The sequence below is a fragment of the Puma concolor genome, chromosome B3 (assembly GCF_028749965.1).
Source record: "Puma concolor isolate L17-30 chromosome B3, mPumCon1.1.hap2, whole genome shotgun sequence".
Lineage (NCBI taxonomy): Eukaryota > Metazoa > Chordata > Mammalia > Carnivora > Felidae > Puma > Puma concolor.
In genome coordinates this window covers 103807590-103821313 of record NC_141672.1, presented here as the reverse complement: position 1 = coordinate 103821313, position 13724 = coordinate 103807590, and the positions used below count along the sequence as shown (strand labels likewise).

Genomic DNA, 13724 nt, shown 5'->3' with positions numbered 1-13724 from the left:
TTTTTTTCTTCATAGAAAAGCAGGACCTAGGTGAAATTAGAGCCAGCATAAATTTGCAGTGGAACCGGTCCATAGGTCTTTGTGACTTTCTCCTGGAGAACTTGGCAGGCTGGGAGAAGAAAAAGTAGATAATGAGGGTGATTTTGGACTGAGGACTGGAATATGAGAAGCCCAATATGTTAAGAATAAAGATTCCAGGATTCGAGACAGAACTGAAATGGCTGGCAACATATAGACTCCAACTGGAGAAATGGAGCCATAAAGGAATTGGAACAGCAAGCAATTAAGGAACCAGAGTCCTCAATAATGGCTAAAATCCTGTGCAGGAAGTGGAAAGAATCAGTTGAATGGGCTGAAGTCCAAGTTGAAGTCCAGATTCTGAAGGAGGAAGAAATGCCCAAGACTAGAAAAGTGCAAAATGTGAGTGGTTTAAATAAAGTGGAAATTAAGGCCGGGGGAATTGCTGTTGAAGACCTTGAGGAACTTCAAGGTCAATGGATTAATAGAGTCTCAACATAAACCCCAAAGTCACGGGCAAGAGACAGGTAGGGAAGAGAACCAAGCTGGTTGCTCATGTTTGTCTGTCTGTCACTTTTTTGTAGCATCAAGCGAAGGGCTTGCCAAACCTGGGTGTACATCAGAATCACCCACAGAACTCTGTTTTCTCTCCCCATCCTCCTTCCTCCTCCTTCTTCTTTCTGCGTTTGTTTTTAAAATAAGGATTTGTAGGTCTTGCCCGTCTTGATGATTCTCATTTGGTGTGTTTGAGGGAGTCTAAAGAGCCACATTTTTCACAATACTCCAGGTGATTCTGGGGAACCACCGGGTTTGGCAAGCACTGACCCAGAACAGAAGGAGGGCACGGGGCACAAGCAGACAGAATGGCCTCCTAAACTGAAGACTTTGTTAGTGATGGGTTAATGGTTTGGAAGTGGCACGGAGAAACCGGAAATCCAATCCCTCTCGGATGTGACAGGAGAGGGCTGTTCTGAGAGAAATTGTTCACTCAGGCTCTGATGCTATGGAAGGACAGAAAATGGGCTCAGCTGCAGAAAAACGAAATTACAGGAGTATGGCTGCAAGATGTGGAAAACAAGAGACTGAAAGGCAGGTTTTGGAGACATACAGGTCAGTGGCCTACAGACAGAGAAGGTGGAATAGTTTGTTAATGAGGTTTCCAAGTGTAACAAAGTGCGATTCATGAAAGGATTTGTAGGGCTTACTGGCTGAATTCTTGCAGTAAGGATTTTTCTATCTGAATGCTATCAGATTTCTAACATGTAAACCATTAAAGATTATTAAACCGTCAGGTAAACAAGCTCACAGCAGCTTATTCATTAACACCACAAATGTTTTTCTTCCCAAGCCACATTTTTATACAGATGAAATCAGACTGGAAGGAATATTTAGGGTAGCTTTGGAGCAGAAAGCCAGAAGGGGCATTCCCAAGGATCCATGAGAGGGACAGGGCATTTCCTCCCTTCCCTCTCCTTTGGAAGAGGGAAGTGTATGGACTGAGAATAAAGAAAGAGCCTGAGTATCTTTTTAGCACCAGCCAATGCTAAAAATAGAAGAGATGTCACAGCCTACTCGGTCTCGGGAGTACCTTCCTCACATACACACACTCCGTGACAGGGCCCCGAAGGCCGACACAACGTGCAAATCCTAGGGATGGTCCTCAGTAAAGAACATATTTACTTTCACAAACCCAACTCCCTATTTAAAGAGCAAGCTGCAAATGTTTGCCCGTGCTTCCCAGGGAACTGCACTCTTGGGGATTCAAATGGTTCTATCATTATTTCTGGTTACTCCTATGAAATAATTTCTAACACGGACATACTTTAAGATGAGAGCGCGAGCGCAGCCGGGGACGCGCGCGCGCGCGCGCGCGCGCGCGCGCACACACACACACACACACACACACACACACACACACACCCCTCGTGCACACTGAAGAAATGACTCACTTAATTTGCTGCTGCCTGCCACTATTGGGTTTTGATTTTACCTGTTCAAATACAAAGTTTCCTATGAGATCAACTACAGGAAAAGAACAACTTGGGAGTATTAACCCTGATTTTGTTCATGACTTTTAGCGCACCCGAGTGGTTTTAACCTGGGCATCCTGACAAGTCACTCCCTGGACCACCCACTGCTTTCTGTCCAAAATCTTCCATAAAACGATAACATTCCTTGCCACTTTGAAAGCCAATTAATGCAAATCTCTTACAGAATAAACATGGTTAAGTCCTGTACATCCTGTACCCGCAGAACCATACTTTGGGGCCCTTTCTCAGCTCACAGTACAATGGCACAACAGCACTGTGGAACTGCAAAGAGCCCAAGCCCGTTTTAATGAGAGAGGGGTGGGGGAGGCAGAGAGGTTAACCTGTCCAAGGTCACTCAGCTCTTGGTGGGACGGCTGACTTACCACCACCCCCTGGCAATCTGTGCACCACCCCAGCTCCCACCAACAGTCCCTCCCGGCTTCTGTTGGTTTGCTAGCACGCAACTCCCCCCCTGCCCCCGCAAAAATGCAATGCCAGTTGCGTTCTGTGCCCAACTTCATCCCCTCGCGTCAGCATGCAGTTAACCCTCTCGCCGGCAACACGTCACATGGGCCACGCGCAGCTCTCGCTCTGCCCCCCAAGCCGATCTCCCCGGCGGCTGCCCCAAGGTCACCGGCCGTCCCAGGGAGCTCCCGCCGCCGGGGCGCGGAGCACGCCCCGCGGGGGGGGGCGGGGGGGGCTCGGGGCGCGGCACTCACCGGCGCGGGGGGCCGGCGCGCCGCGGCTGCCCATGTCCTCGCCGGCGCGGCTGGGTGCGGCGGCCGCTGGCGCGGGCTGTGCGGGGCGCCCGGCTGCGGGCCCGCGCCGCGGGGAGCGCCGTCCAATCAGCGCGCGCCTGCCGCCTGGCCCGGCGCGCGGCCCGGCCGGGTTCGCGGCTCCCGGGGGGCGCGAGCCGCCGCGCGCCGCCCGAGCCGCTTCCGGGCGCGTTGCCTGGACGCGGTTGCCGTGGCAGCCCGAGCTGGAGGCTTTCCCCGCGCACCCGCGCCCAGCCTGGCGGCGCCGCCCCTCCTCCCTCCGCGTTCCCACACCCAAAATAGCCTCTCCTCGTCGCTGCTGTTTCCCACAGAGCTCTCATCCAAGCGGCTCGGAGTCGGCGGGCGGGGATTTCGCTTATTGGAAAATAAATCCTGTTGTAGGGCTGGTTGACTTGAAGGGAGAGGTGTTGAAATGGTGCCCGATTAGGATAATAGCCGTGGTGCCTGCACTGTAATTCTCTTCAGAGCCCTAGCATTCCGTATTCGCTAAACCTCTTTCCCACAAGGAAGCATTATTTATCTCCCCCCACCCCCCACCCCTTCCAGATTGAGGAGAAGCTATTTTATGAGGCCACCGTCTGGTAGGCAGCTCGCGCGCTGACGCCCCACCTGTGCAGGTGAACTAACCCTCTCGGCCGCCAAGTGCCATGTCATGAATCACCTTGACACCCCCCGCTGGGTCCAAGGATTGTGTTGCGACGCAACAGACGACGCAATAAGGAATTGCTACCACCCTTCCTCGCAGCCCTTCCTCCTCCCCTCTCCCTCATTCCTTTGCCGGGGCGTCCTAACTCTTTCACCCCTCCTCTCAATTTGGACTCTGAGCAGGATGCACAAGCCGATCCACTCAGTTTCGCTTCCTCTGGGTAGGCGGGATTTAAACAGAGTTGAAGACCTCCACCTTTACACGCCTCACCGCCTCCGGTTCATCTCTGTTTCGTGTCGCTAGTATTTACCCAGTGCAAGTATTCCTGTCTGTCTCTCCCACCAGTCTGATCCCCTCCAACCCAGGGAATGGAGCATGACACAGTAGAAAGATTCTGGGTTGTGGAGTCAGCTGAGCTGGTTTGGAATCCTCCCTTCATCAGTTACTTCTGTGAGGTCTTGGGTGTTTTATGGTTGTTTCCACACTTATAAAGCAGGATAATACTCCCCCCCCCCAACACACACACACATACACAAAGGGTTAATACATGGTAACATCCATTCAGTCAACAATATTATCAGATGCCTGTCAAATACTAGTCTGTGCTTCGCTCTGAGACACAATGGTGGAGGAGAGGCATAGCTCTTTGCTCTCATAGAGCTTACAGACTGAGCGGCAGTAATGAAACAATCACAGGCGCGTGTGAAACTGCCATTGTGCTAAGGAGAGTACATGGCCTTGAAATCCATGATACGGAGATCTGACCTAACAGCATCCTTTTATGGCTGCAAAGTCTCAATGATTAATTTCTTTCCTTCCTTAGATTCCCACTGCCTGGCACATGGTATGCAATCAGTAAATGCATATTGAGTTGAATCCTATGTCATGGTGATAACAATATCCCTTAGTTTCCCAGTGACTTTCATATGTAATTTTGCCACCATGTCTGCAAGGCAAGGGTGTGCAGGTATTATTGGAAAGCGCCAATTCAAACCCAGAGCCCATCCTCAAGAGTCCTGAGAAAGGTTCAAAATGTTTCTTGCCTGTCCCCATTGGGTTGCCTTCCAGCGTGTAAGGCGTGTATCTCAGATGGGCACATGCAAGTCCTCTTGGTCTCATTTCCCCTCTCTGTCTAGTATTACACTCTCTTCCTTGGTTCCAGTTCCACCCTGCCCCTCCTCCTTAAATCAGAGCCTCAGGGCACCCATCCCTGGCTTCCTAGGAGGGTGACAGTGGACCCTTCCATCCCCAGAGTAGATCACCTATAAAACAGGAAACTCCCTGCTGCTGTTGCTGCTGCCCTACAAAGCATAATTTTGATGCTCTTTTGCTGCAAGACTCCATCACTTCCAAGGGTCAAGAAGGGGAGGGGCTGGAATGCTGAGGCCCCTTGCCACATATACACACCCTCCTATTTAGGCTGATTTTAACATCCTTCTTAAACAAAACACCAATGAACATAAAATTCAAATTTTTAAAAGATTAATTAAGACAAACAGCTCTTTCAAATTCGGAATTTCTCACTAGGAATCCTGAAGTTTCACAGCAATCTTGAATCAGACCCAGAACTTCCCACTTATGACTTTTTTTTCCTTTCCAGGTGATTTATTTTGAATCCTGAGAAGACAAAATTTAGTGCACAATGATTTAAGCCTATCCTAGTTTTTCAACTCTTAAACTATTTCTGTAGGAAAATTTCAAAGAGCTATCTAGAGTCATTGGTTGTGACTTGTTATAGGAAATGGATTTTTTTTGTATTACTTTAATTAAAAAGCTATGATTTATCACAAATTACTTTATGCTGGCAAAGGGTACCAGAAATAGTTTCATCAGGAGAGCAATTTTATAAAGTTGATGGCTTTCATACTATTCACCAACAAGTCATTAAATATAAATAACCTGTGCAGTATAATGTGCTAGACACCATGGAAGTTTTTTTTTTTTTCTTTTAGTGATTTATTGCACGGCTAAATTCTGGTCCTACCTGTGTCTCAGCACCACCTTGGATCATTAAGATATGATGTATGGGGCATCTCTGAGACCAGCAGGCACGCACATCTAGGTAAAGGTCAAGGACTTGTATAGGTCAAAAGTGGTATTTGTAAAAAGGCTAGAATGCAGTTAGGTCAATAATGTGGTGAGCCCTGCAGGGTAGAGAGTTAACACTTTATCTTGTAGTCAGCAATTCTCAACCGAGGCTTGAAATTCAGTGAGGTGTCAAGATCCATCATGAGGTATGTCACAGGGTGTCGCACAGAGTCACTAATAAAAAGGTGCCAAAGGACTGACCTGCAAGGAATGGTCACGTATATAGGGACCAGAAAAAGGAAGAGGGTTACCACAAAGGGAACAATGAGGAAAAACCAGAGGAAACATAGGGACAATGTCAGAGAAGCCACATGTGGAAAAGATTAAGGTGACAGTCCTACAGAAAGCCAAGAAAATTTAGTGAACAGAAGGTGACTGGTGATCTCCATAAGTATTTTTTAGTTGTCAGATTGCTGTGGGTTAAGAAAAGATGGACTGCTGGAGAAATGGGTGTGGGTCCCTTTTTAGAGAAGCTGGCAGTAGAGGGAAGATGAGAAATGAGATCAGTAGGTTTCAAGCACCAAGTAACATTTTCAAGATAGGACAAAAAGGTCTTTGCATTTGTAGATATGGTTGCAGTCATGAAGAAATGGAAAACACAATATATCATTTTGTACTAACTCAATCTAAATTCTACCATTAAGTTCATCATCACCTTTCCATTTCTTTTTTAAGATTTTATTAAAAAATTTTTTTAATGTTTATTTTTGAGAGAGTGAGCATGAGCAGGGGAGGGGCAGAGAGAGAGAGAGAGAGAGAGAGAGAGAGAGAGGCAGAATCTGAACCAGGCTCCAGGCTCTGAGCTGTCAGCACAGAGCCTGACATGGGGCTCAAACCCACAAACCTGTGAGAACATGACCTGAGCTGAAGTCTGATGCTTAAGCAACTGAGCCACCCAGGTGCCCCTTAAGATTTTGTTTTTAAGTAATCTCTACACTCACAGTGGAGCTTGAAGTTACAACCCCGAGATCAAGAGTCACATGCTCTATCTACGAAGCCAGCCAGGTGCCCCATTTCCATTTTTAAATATTTCATCAAATAAGAAAGATCTTGCATAAGGTGGGTTCAGACCTTGGGACAATATTTTCTTAATAACCAATTCAAAATTTAGGTTACCAACCAGTTAACATAATATATATCGTTCTCTATGGCTTTTCTTTGTTGATAATAGTAACTGAATTAAGGAAATCCTTTTTTTACTCTTTTACATGCAAAAATAATGGCTTTTCATCTATTTTAAGTAAATTATAATTGACTTACTTGTTTCCGTTAATAGTTTCCATCCACGTGTTGGCTAATTCCCTCAAAAATCATGTTTTGCTTGTGGATTTGTTGGTGAATCACTCTCACAAGGATTATGAAAAGTAACTACCATTAAGGTACAACCAGCAGAGAAGGCATAAAATATTGAAAGATTCTTCCTAGAAGGGTTCACTTAGGGAGTGTTACATTTGCCTTAACTTAGATAATTGCTGGCATACAGAGGAGGGCAAAGTCAGCCTGGATTGTGTTGAAATAGCGTCTGACTGAGCCTTAACATAATACTACTCACTAGAGAATAAAATTTGGAATAAAGGAGGATTTGTCCAACGAATTTATGGCCAGAAATTCTAGAATAACTTTGTAATAAAACCAACTCATCTGGGGCACCTGGCTGGCTCAGTTGGTGGAACCTGTGACTCTTGATCTTGGGGTTGTGAGATCGAGCCCCGTGTTGGGTGTAGAGATTATTTAAAAATAAAATCTTGAAAAAGAAAAAAAAAACTCATCCAAAACCCAGTTCAGTGGCAAGGGAAAGCCAAGAAAATTCCATTGCACATTGATTTCGAAAAATGTTTCTTTCCAACAAGTATCAGAAAATAGGCAAAAATATATGCATGGTTTTTAAGCTATTCTGAAGTTTCATACCACAGCGGCTCAGCTCAGTATAGTTCGGCAAACGTTTATGTTTATTTACCTTGTACTAGTTAATCATGACACCACAGTCCAGACAATGAAGTCCCACGTGAGCTAATGCTCTTGTTTCAGCATCCCTGCCGAGTAGCGCATTATTGGACAGTGATCCTCACAGGTAGGAGAATTAAAAGACAACTTTCACTTCTGTTCAACAACAAAAAAGAAACAATACCCACTATGTGACAGTACGTACAACATACATGTTATGGTAAAAGTGCCACACCAAACCACAGTGAAGCTGGGTGAAGGAAAAATCAGGATTGTCAATCCTGTCCTTACAGAATCCTGTCCTTACTGGCCCTGACCTTGGTGGTACAAATGGCCAATGTTTGTATGTCAGGCCCTGTGCTAAATGCTTTACCTATAGTATTTCATTTCTTCCTTACAATAATTCATAAGTAAAACTGAGATTTAGAGGCATTATTTGGCTTGTCCAAGATCCCAAAGCTGTTAAGCACTGAAATTGGAATTTACATATGGGCACCTCAAATGCCACCCTATGCTTTAACCACCTGCTGGATGGTCTCTCGATGACCACATGAGACTAGAGAGGGAAAATGTATCACAAATTTCAGTGTGTAAAATGTGTGGCACAGTGAGACCTAAATAAATAGTATTCCTTTTCCCCATTCTCTTCCCCCAAGGAGAGCACGTATCAAAGAATATGAATAATAACATACTAAAAGAATTATTTTGAGAGAGCAAATTAATGTTAGCAGTCTATCTGATTCCTTACACCTTCATCCCAGGTCTGTACTAGCGAAAGAGTCAAGATTTAGTGTAATTTTCCAAATGAATCTGATGAAAGAATCCTTAGTTTGAAACATACAGAGCCAAAAATGTTTTGGGGTTTGAGTATATTCTTAAATAGTGAAACTAAAGCAAGTTCTTTATGAGCACATGCTTGCCAGCAAAAGGTATTTAGAGTTATATACTTTGCAAAAGTCTTAATTAGTAGACATACATATTCTGCACTTAAAATTAATATTATGCAATTGCTCTTAAAAGAGAAATATCAACTATAATCCTCTTCATATCCCCTCCAATATTTGGATACACTTCAATGTATTTAATGCATATGTAACAGATTTCTCTAGGCAATATAAATGGTTGTAGGATTTTCTATCAGGAGCAGGAGACCCAAACAGTCATGTAATTAGGTTATCAGCACTATGGACTCAGGAAATAGCTTTCTCTTCCCCCTTAGAATCATAAATCATAAACTTGACACATTCTTATTTTCCTTAGGGGGAATCCATGCTGTGAAGTTCCTAGAAACTAATGGTATGTGCTTAGGCAAGTTCTTTAACCTCTCCTTGACACAGTTTCATCATCTGTAAAACAGGGGTAATGTAGTGCCTACCTTGCTGGGTCCTAATGGAGATCAAAGACATTAACTCATGTAAAAATTTTTGAATAACATTTTAGTTACTATTTTAATATTATTTATTATATCTAATGTCATTTAAATTTTATTGTTAGTATTTTCTCCCAAGACCCCATCAGAAGAGTGGAGGTTTAATTAATACCGGCTCAACTCTTTTATCTTATATAGGGAGACACAATGTGGTAATTAATCTGGTTGATTGGTTCCTCACACTATTACTCATGTTGCTTGTCTTGGAACAATTCTAATTATCCTTCTGGTGTCAGTCACACCCCCAAACCATCCCTTTCCTTTGCATGTAGCTATCAACGTCCTAGTCAAATGTACGTACAGCTCTCAGTATCCTGGATCATTTTTGTCTACACCTAACACAAATTCCAAGGTCTCTCTTCTCTATGAACAATAAGTGAAATTGTCACAGTACATCTTCTGCCTTATATATAGGACTCCTCCCTGCCCCACCTATATGATGCAGCCAAATTAAGTATCTACCCAGGTTCTTAAAAAAAACAAAACAAAACAGGCCTATGTACTTGGTGCCATGGGAAAGATGGAGCCATCACTGGTCCATCCTCCTTCCTCCTCCTGCCAGCTGAAGTCATTCTCCTCACAATGGACCTCTCTGAGCATGAATGTAGCTAACAATGACTGTGGAGTCAATGGCACCACCGCTGCCACCAACACCACACAGTTATCTGGTCCCTGCCTTCAGTTGTTGTATTTATTCTCACAAACTATAAAATAAGATTTCAAAGCATCACCAGAATGAGGAAGACTTTCACCTCCCTAGTCTTACCACCTGACCTGGGTTTTGCCCTCCATGATTCTTTCCTCCACCTGCTACCCTGTTCTCAGCACCAGGAGAGGATGTGGTCTTGTTCCTGATCGGTATCTCTGCCCACATCTCTTACCTCAGAAGTTATGGCTCAGCTTTTCCTGGTTTATTTTCTCCCAAATCCCGTCAGAAGAGAGAACGACTAAGTACTATTGGTTCAATTATTTTATTTTACCCATGGAGACAGAATTTGATAATTCCAGTACTTAACAGTCAGCATATCTGGTTTGGACAGGTTTCAATGACAAAAACAAATTTTTTGCTAATTCATTGTATGATTAAAACCCAAGCCAGTATCTGACCTTAACAATCAATTTGGCACTGCCTTCTCCAAGGAAGAGTCTACCTTTTTTCCAAGGGGAGAAAATAATAATGTTATCCATAGGAAAATCTGCACAAGAGATATCAGCATTTCTTTCACTCAGTTTAAAAAGAGAAAATGATAAAGTTTTTTGAAACCCTCAACACAGGCATTTTTATTAGCAATATTGAAGGATGGGACACCAATAAGACTGTTATACTAAGCCCCTTAAAGTTGTAGACATTGTAAAAAAAAAATTCTTACAACCGAAGGACATAAGTATCTCGATTGAACAGAACTACCAAATATCTGGGCAAGTGAATAAAAAAGACCATACCAAGGGAACTCATTTTGAAATTTCATAACACTAAAGATAAAGAGAATCGTAAAATCTTCCAGACTCTAAGTATATCATATATGAAGAATCAGGAGTCAGAATGACATCAGACTTCTCAACAGCAACAGTGAAATAAATATGAGTACCTTTAAAATTCTGAGAGAAATTTATTTCCATTGTAGAATCCTACACTCAGCTGAACTATCTATCAAGTCTGAGGGCGAAATAAAGACATTTTCACACATGCTAATTCCCAAAAATGTACCCCATATACACCCTTTCTCAGGATTCTACTGAGAAATGTAAACCATTTGAGAAATTAAAAAGAAATAAACATCCACTCAAGATAATGGCAAAAAGAATTCTTAGGCGTATGATAAAAGGGCATCACAGGACTGGTGTCCGGCAGGTCTTATAAAGAGCAAACAGTGCTCGGGGTGCCTGTATGGCTCAGTCAGTTAAGCATCTGACTTCGGCTCAGGTCATGATCTCACGGTTCATGAGTTGGAGCCCTGTATAGGGCTCTCTGTTGTCAGCACAGAGCCCACTTTGGATCCTCTGTCCCCCTCTATATCTGCCTGTCTCCATCTCTCTCTCTCTCTCTCTCTCTGCCCTTCCCCCACTTGTGCTCTCTATCCCTATCTCTCAAAAATAAATAAACATTAAAAAAAAAAAAAGCACCCAGTGCAGACTGAAGCAAAAAGTAGAGCACCACAGGGAGGGTACACCCAAGAAAATGAGAGAAAGAGAGAGAGAGAAACAGATTACTTGATATGTTTGACCACAGTGAGAGGAATTCTAATTCCGTCAGAACGTTTGTAGGTGAACTAGTGGGTGGTGCAAAAAAGAACGAAACCAATGGACAAAACAGGCAATTATTAATGCCAGAGATAAAAACCAGAAAGTTGTACTATCATCCATGGCTCAGCTGCGAACAGATATAGTGTAAACACTCACTATTGGTTTAATCAAAAATTGTTATGTCACTATATTGAGAAGGTTGGGGGAGAATAAAACAGTTTGAGGTATCTAAGAAAATGAAATCCATACCAGGAAGTCAATAACGTCTAACAGCAAAAGATCAAGAAATATCAGTATTAGCATATTTGACTTTCTAAACTAAGTACATTTTTTCTTTGATGCAAATAAAAAAGAAAAGAATCCAAATTTATGAGGAAAAATCTTGAGAGTATTTTTAAAATACATGTACCTATTATTTTAAAAGTCCTCAGGTTATTTATTTAAGAGTCTTATTGCTGCCTTTCTTCCTAGGACATAATTTCTGTATTTCTATTTAGGGCACATTCAAAATGTGTGGTTAGCAAACTATAATTCTTCCTTTTGAGAAGGCATTGTGAAACCTTTCTCAGAGGACTTAAGATACTAATTTGAAAACTAATTTTGTTCAAAAAAGAACACAAACCCATTGACTGCATAGTAAAATGTTCCAGATATATTTTAATAACTTTCTGACAAAAAAAAAAAATCAGTATATGGCTTTTCCTGCCAGCTTTAACTCACTAAAAATAAAATAGTTAAGATGAAGCCTATTTTATTAATGCAAAATATTTTCCAGATACACTGAATATTCACTTAAGGTATGATATGTATGTGTGTGTGTGAATTATAATAATGTTTTAGAGCATGGGAAAAGAAAAAAAATCATTTTAGTTAGCTTTTTATAAGCATTACAAATAACAGAAAGTCGGGGGATCTTTTTCCATAACTCAGATAATAGAAATAATTTGCCTGCTGAAAATAAATTACATGAATTGTCATGTAACAGAAGGACTCTAGGATTCAGAACCAAAAGATCTGAGTTTAAATTTCAGCTTTATTCCTTCTCTTACTAACTGGATGATTTGGGGAAAGCTGTTAAATATTTTTGAGCCTCAATTTCCTCATCTGTTGATTACCTAGACTGTGTTAGGCAGTATTTTAGGCAAAGGGGATACAGTAGTAGAACATGAGTATGCCCTCAAGGAGCTCATATTTTAAGGGGAGAAAATAATAAATAAGCAAGCAAAGCAATTTTTTTCAAGAATATCAAGACAAGTTTTTTAAAGTTTATTTATTTATTTTGAGAGAGAGAGAGAGGGAGGGAGGGATAGAGAGAATGAGTGGGGGAGGGGCAGAGAGAGAAGGAGAGAGAGAATCCCAAGCAGGATCCACGCTGTCAGTGTGGAGCCTCATGCGGGCTCAATCTCGTGAACCACAAGGTCATGACCTGAACCGAAACCAAGAGTCAGAGGCTTAATCGACTCAGCCACCCCGGTGCCCCAAGCAAACAAAGCAATTTTAGATAGTGATAAGGATCATGGAGAAAACAAAAAAGCCATAGCATAGTGAGAGGCAATGGAGCCTGGCTACTTTAGAAAGGATGGTTGGTATGGACTTCTCTAAGAAGGTGGTATTCGACACCTGGGTGATCTAACGTCAATTATGGGAAAATTCAGGAGAAGAGAACTGCAGGCAGAAGGAATCACCAGGAAAGAAGGGTCTTGGCATACTTGGGGACTAGGAAGAAGGCTGGTGGGGTAAGAGCTTAGAGAGGAAGGGAGCAGGATACTAGGTGAATTCAGAGGGCAGTGTATGTGGGACCTTGAAAGCCACTGTAAAGAGTGTTGGTTTTATTTGAGATGGGAATCAAAGGACAGTTTTAAGCAGAGGAGTAACCTGATCTAATTTGCTCTGGTGGCTGTTTGGAGAATGAATTATATGAGGGCACAAGAGAAAGCCGAGAAACTAGTTTCAAGGCTACTGTAGCAGTGAGGCATAATGATGGCTTGGATTACAATGGTTGTAGGGGAGATGGTGAGCAACACAAGTGGACTGACATTGGATATAATGTAAAGGTCATGAATTAGTTAAGGATGGAGGAAAGAGAAATCAAGGTTGTTGCGTTGTTTTTAATCTGAGTCACTGGATAAATTATGATGCCATTTATGAAATGAAGAGCTCTGTGGGAGGAGCAGGTTTAGGGGCAGAAATCAAGAGCTCAGTTTCAGATATATTAAGTATGTGGTGCCTATTAAATTTCTAAGAATAAATATCAAGGTGGTAGCTGGGTATGAGACTGAAGTTTGATATCATTGGATCAGCATTACCAAAGACAAGGTACTTAAAGCCACAGGAATGGATGAGAGCATCTAGGGAAGACAAAAAGATGGGGAACTTTGTGGGTCCTGCAAGCAAGTCCTGGGGCAGAGAAGGAGAAACCAGTTGCCCAGACACGGGAAACAAGAACCAGGAGAGAAGACTGAGAAGAAGGAGCTTGTGGAGCTGGAAGAGGACCGGGAGAGTCTGGTGACACCAAAGGCAAAAGAAGAGCTTCAGGAAGGGTGTTGACC

General features: G+C 42.8%; 1 protein-coding gene across 2 annotated transcripts in view; it reads right to left on the bottom strand.

Moving 5' to 3' along the window:
- FAM81A (family with sequence similarity 81 member A) overlaps positions 1 to 2924 on the bottom strand; it is a 79733-nt gene extending 76809 nt beyond the window's left edge. The window contains exon 1 of one of the 2 annotated variants that reach the window (XM_086710817.1): positions 2768 to 2924. The gene's annotated coding sequence lies outside the window, so the exon portion shown is untranslated. The remainder of the gene's footprint in view (positions 1 to 2767) is intronic. The other variant, XM_086710818.1, reaches the window with a different exon arrangement.
- Between the last annotated feature and the right edge of the window lie 10800 nt (positions 2925 to 13724).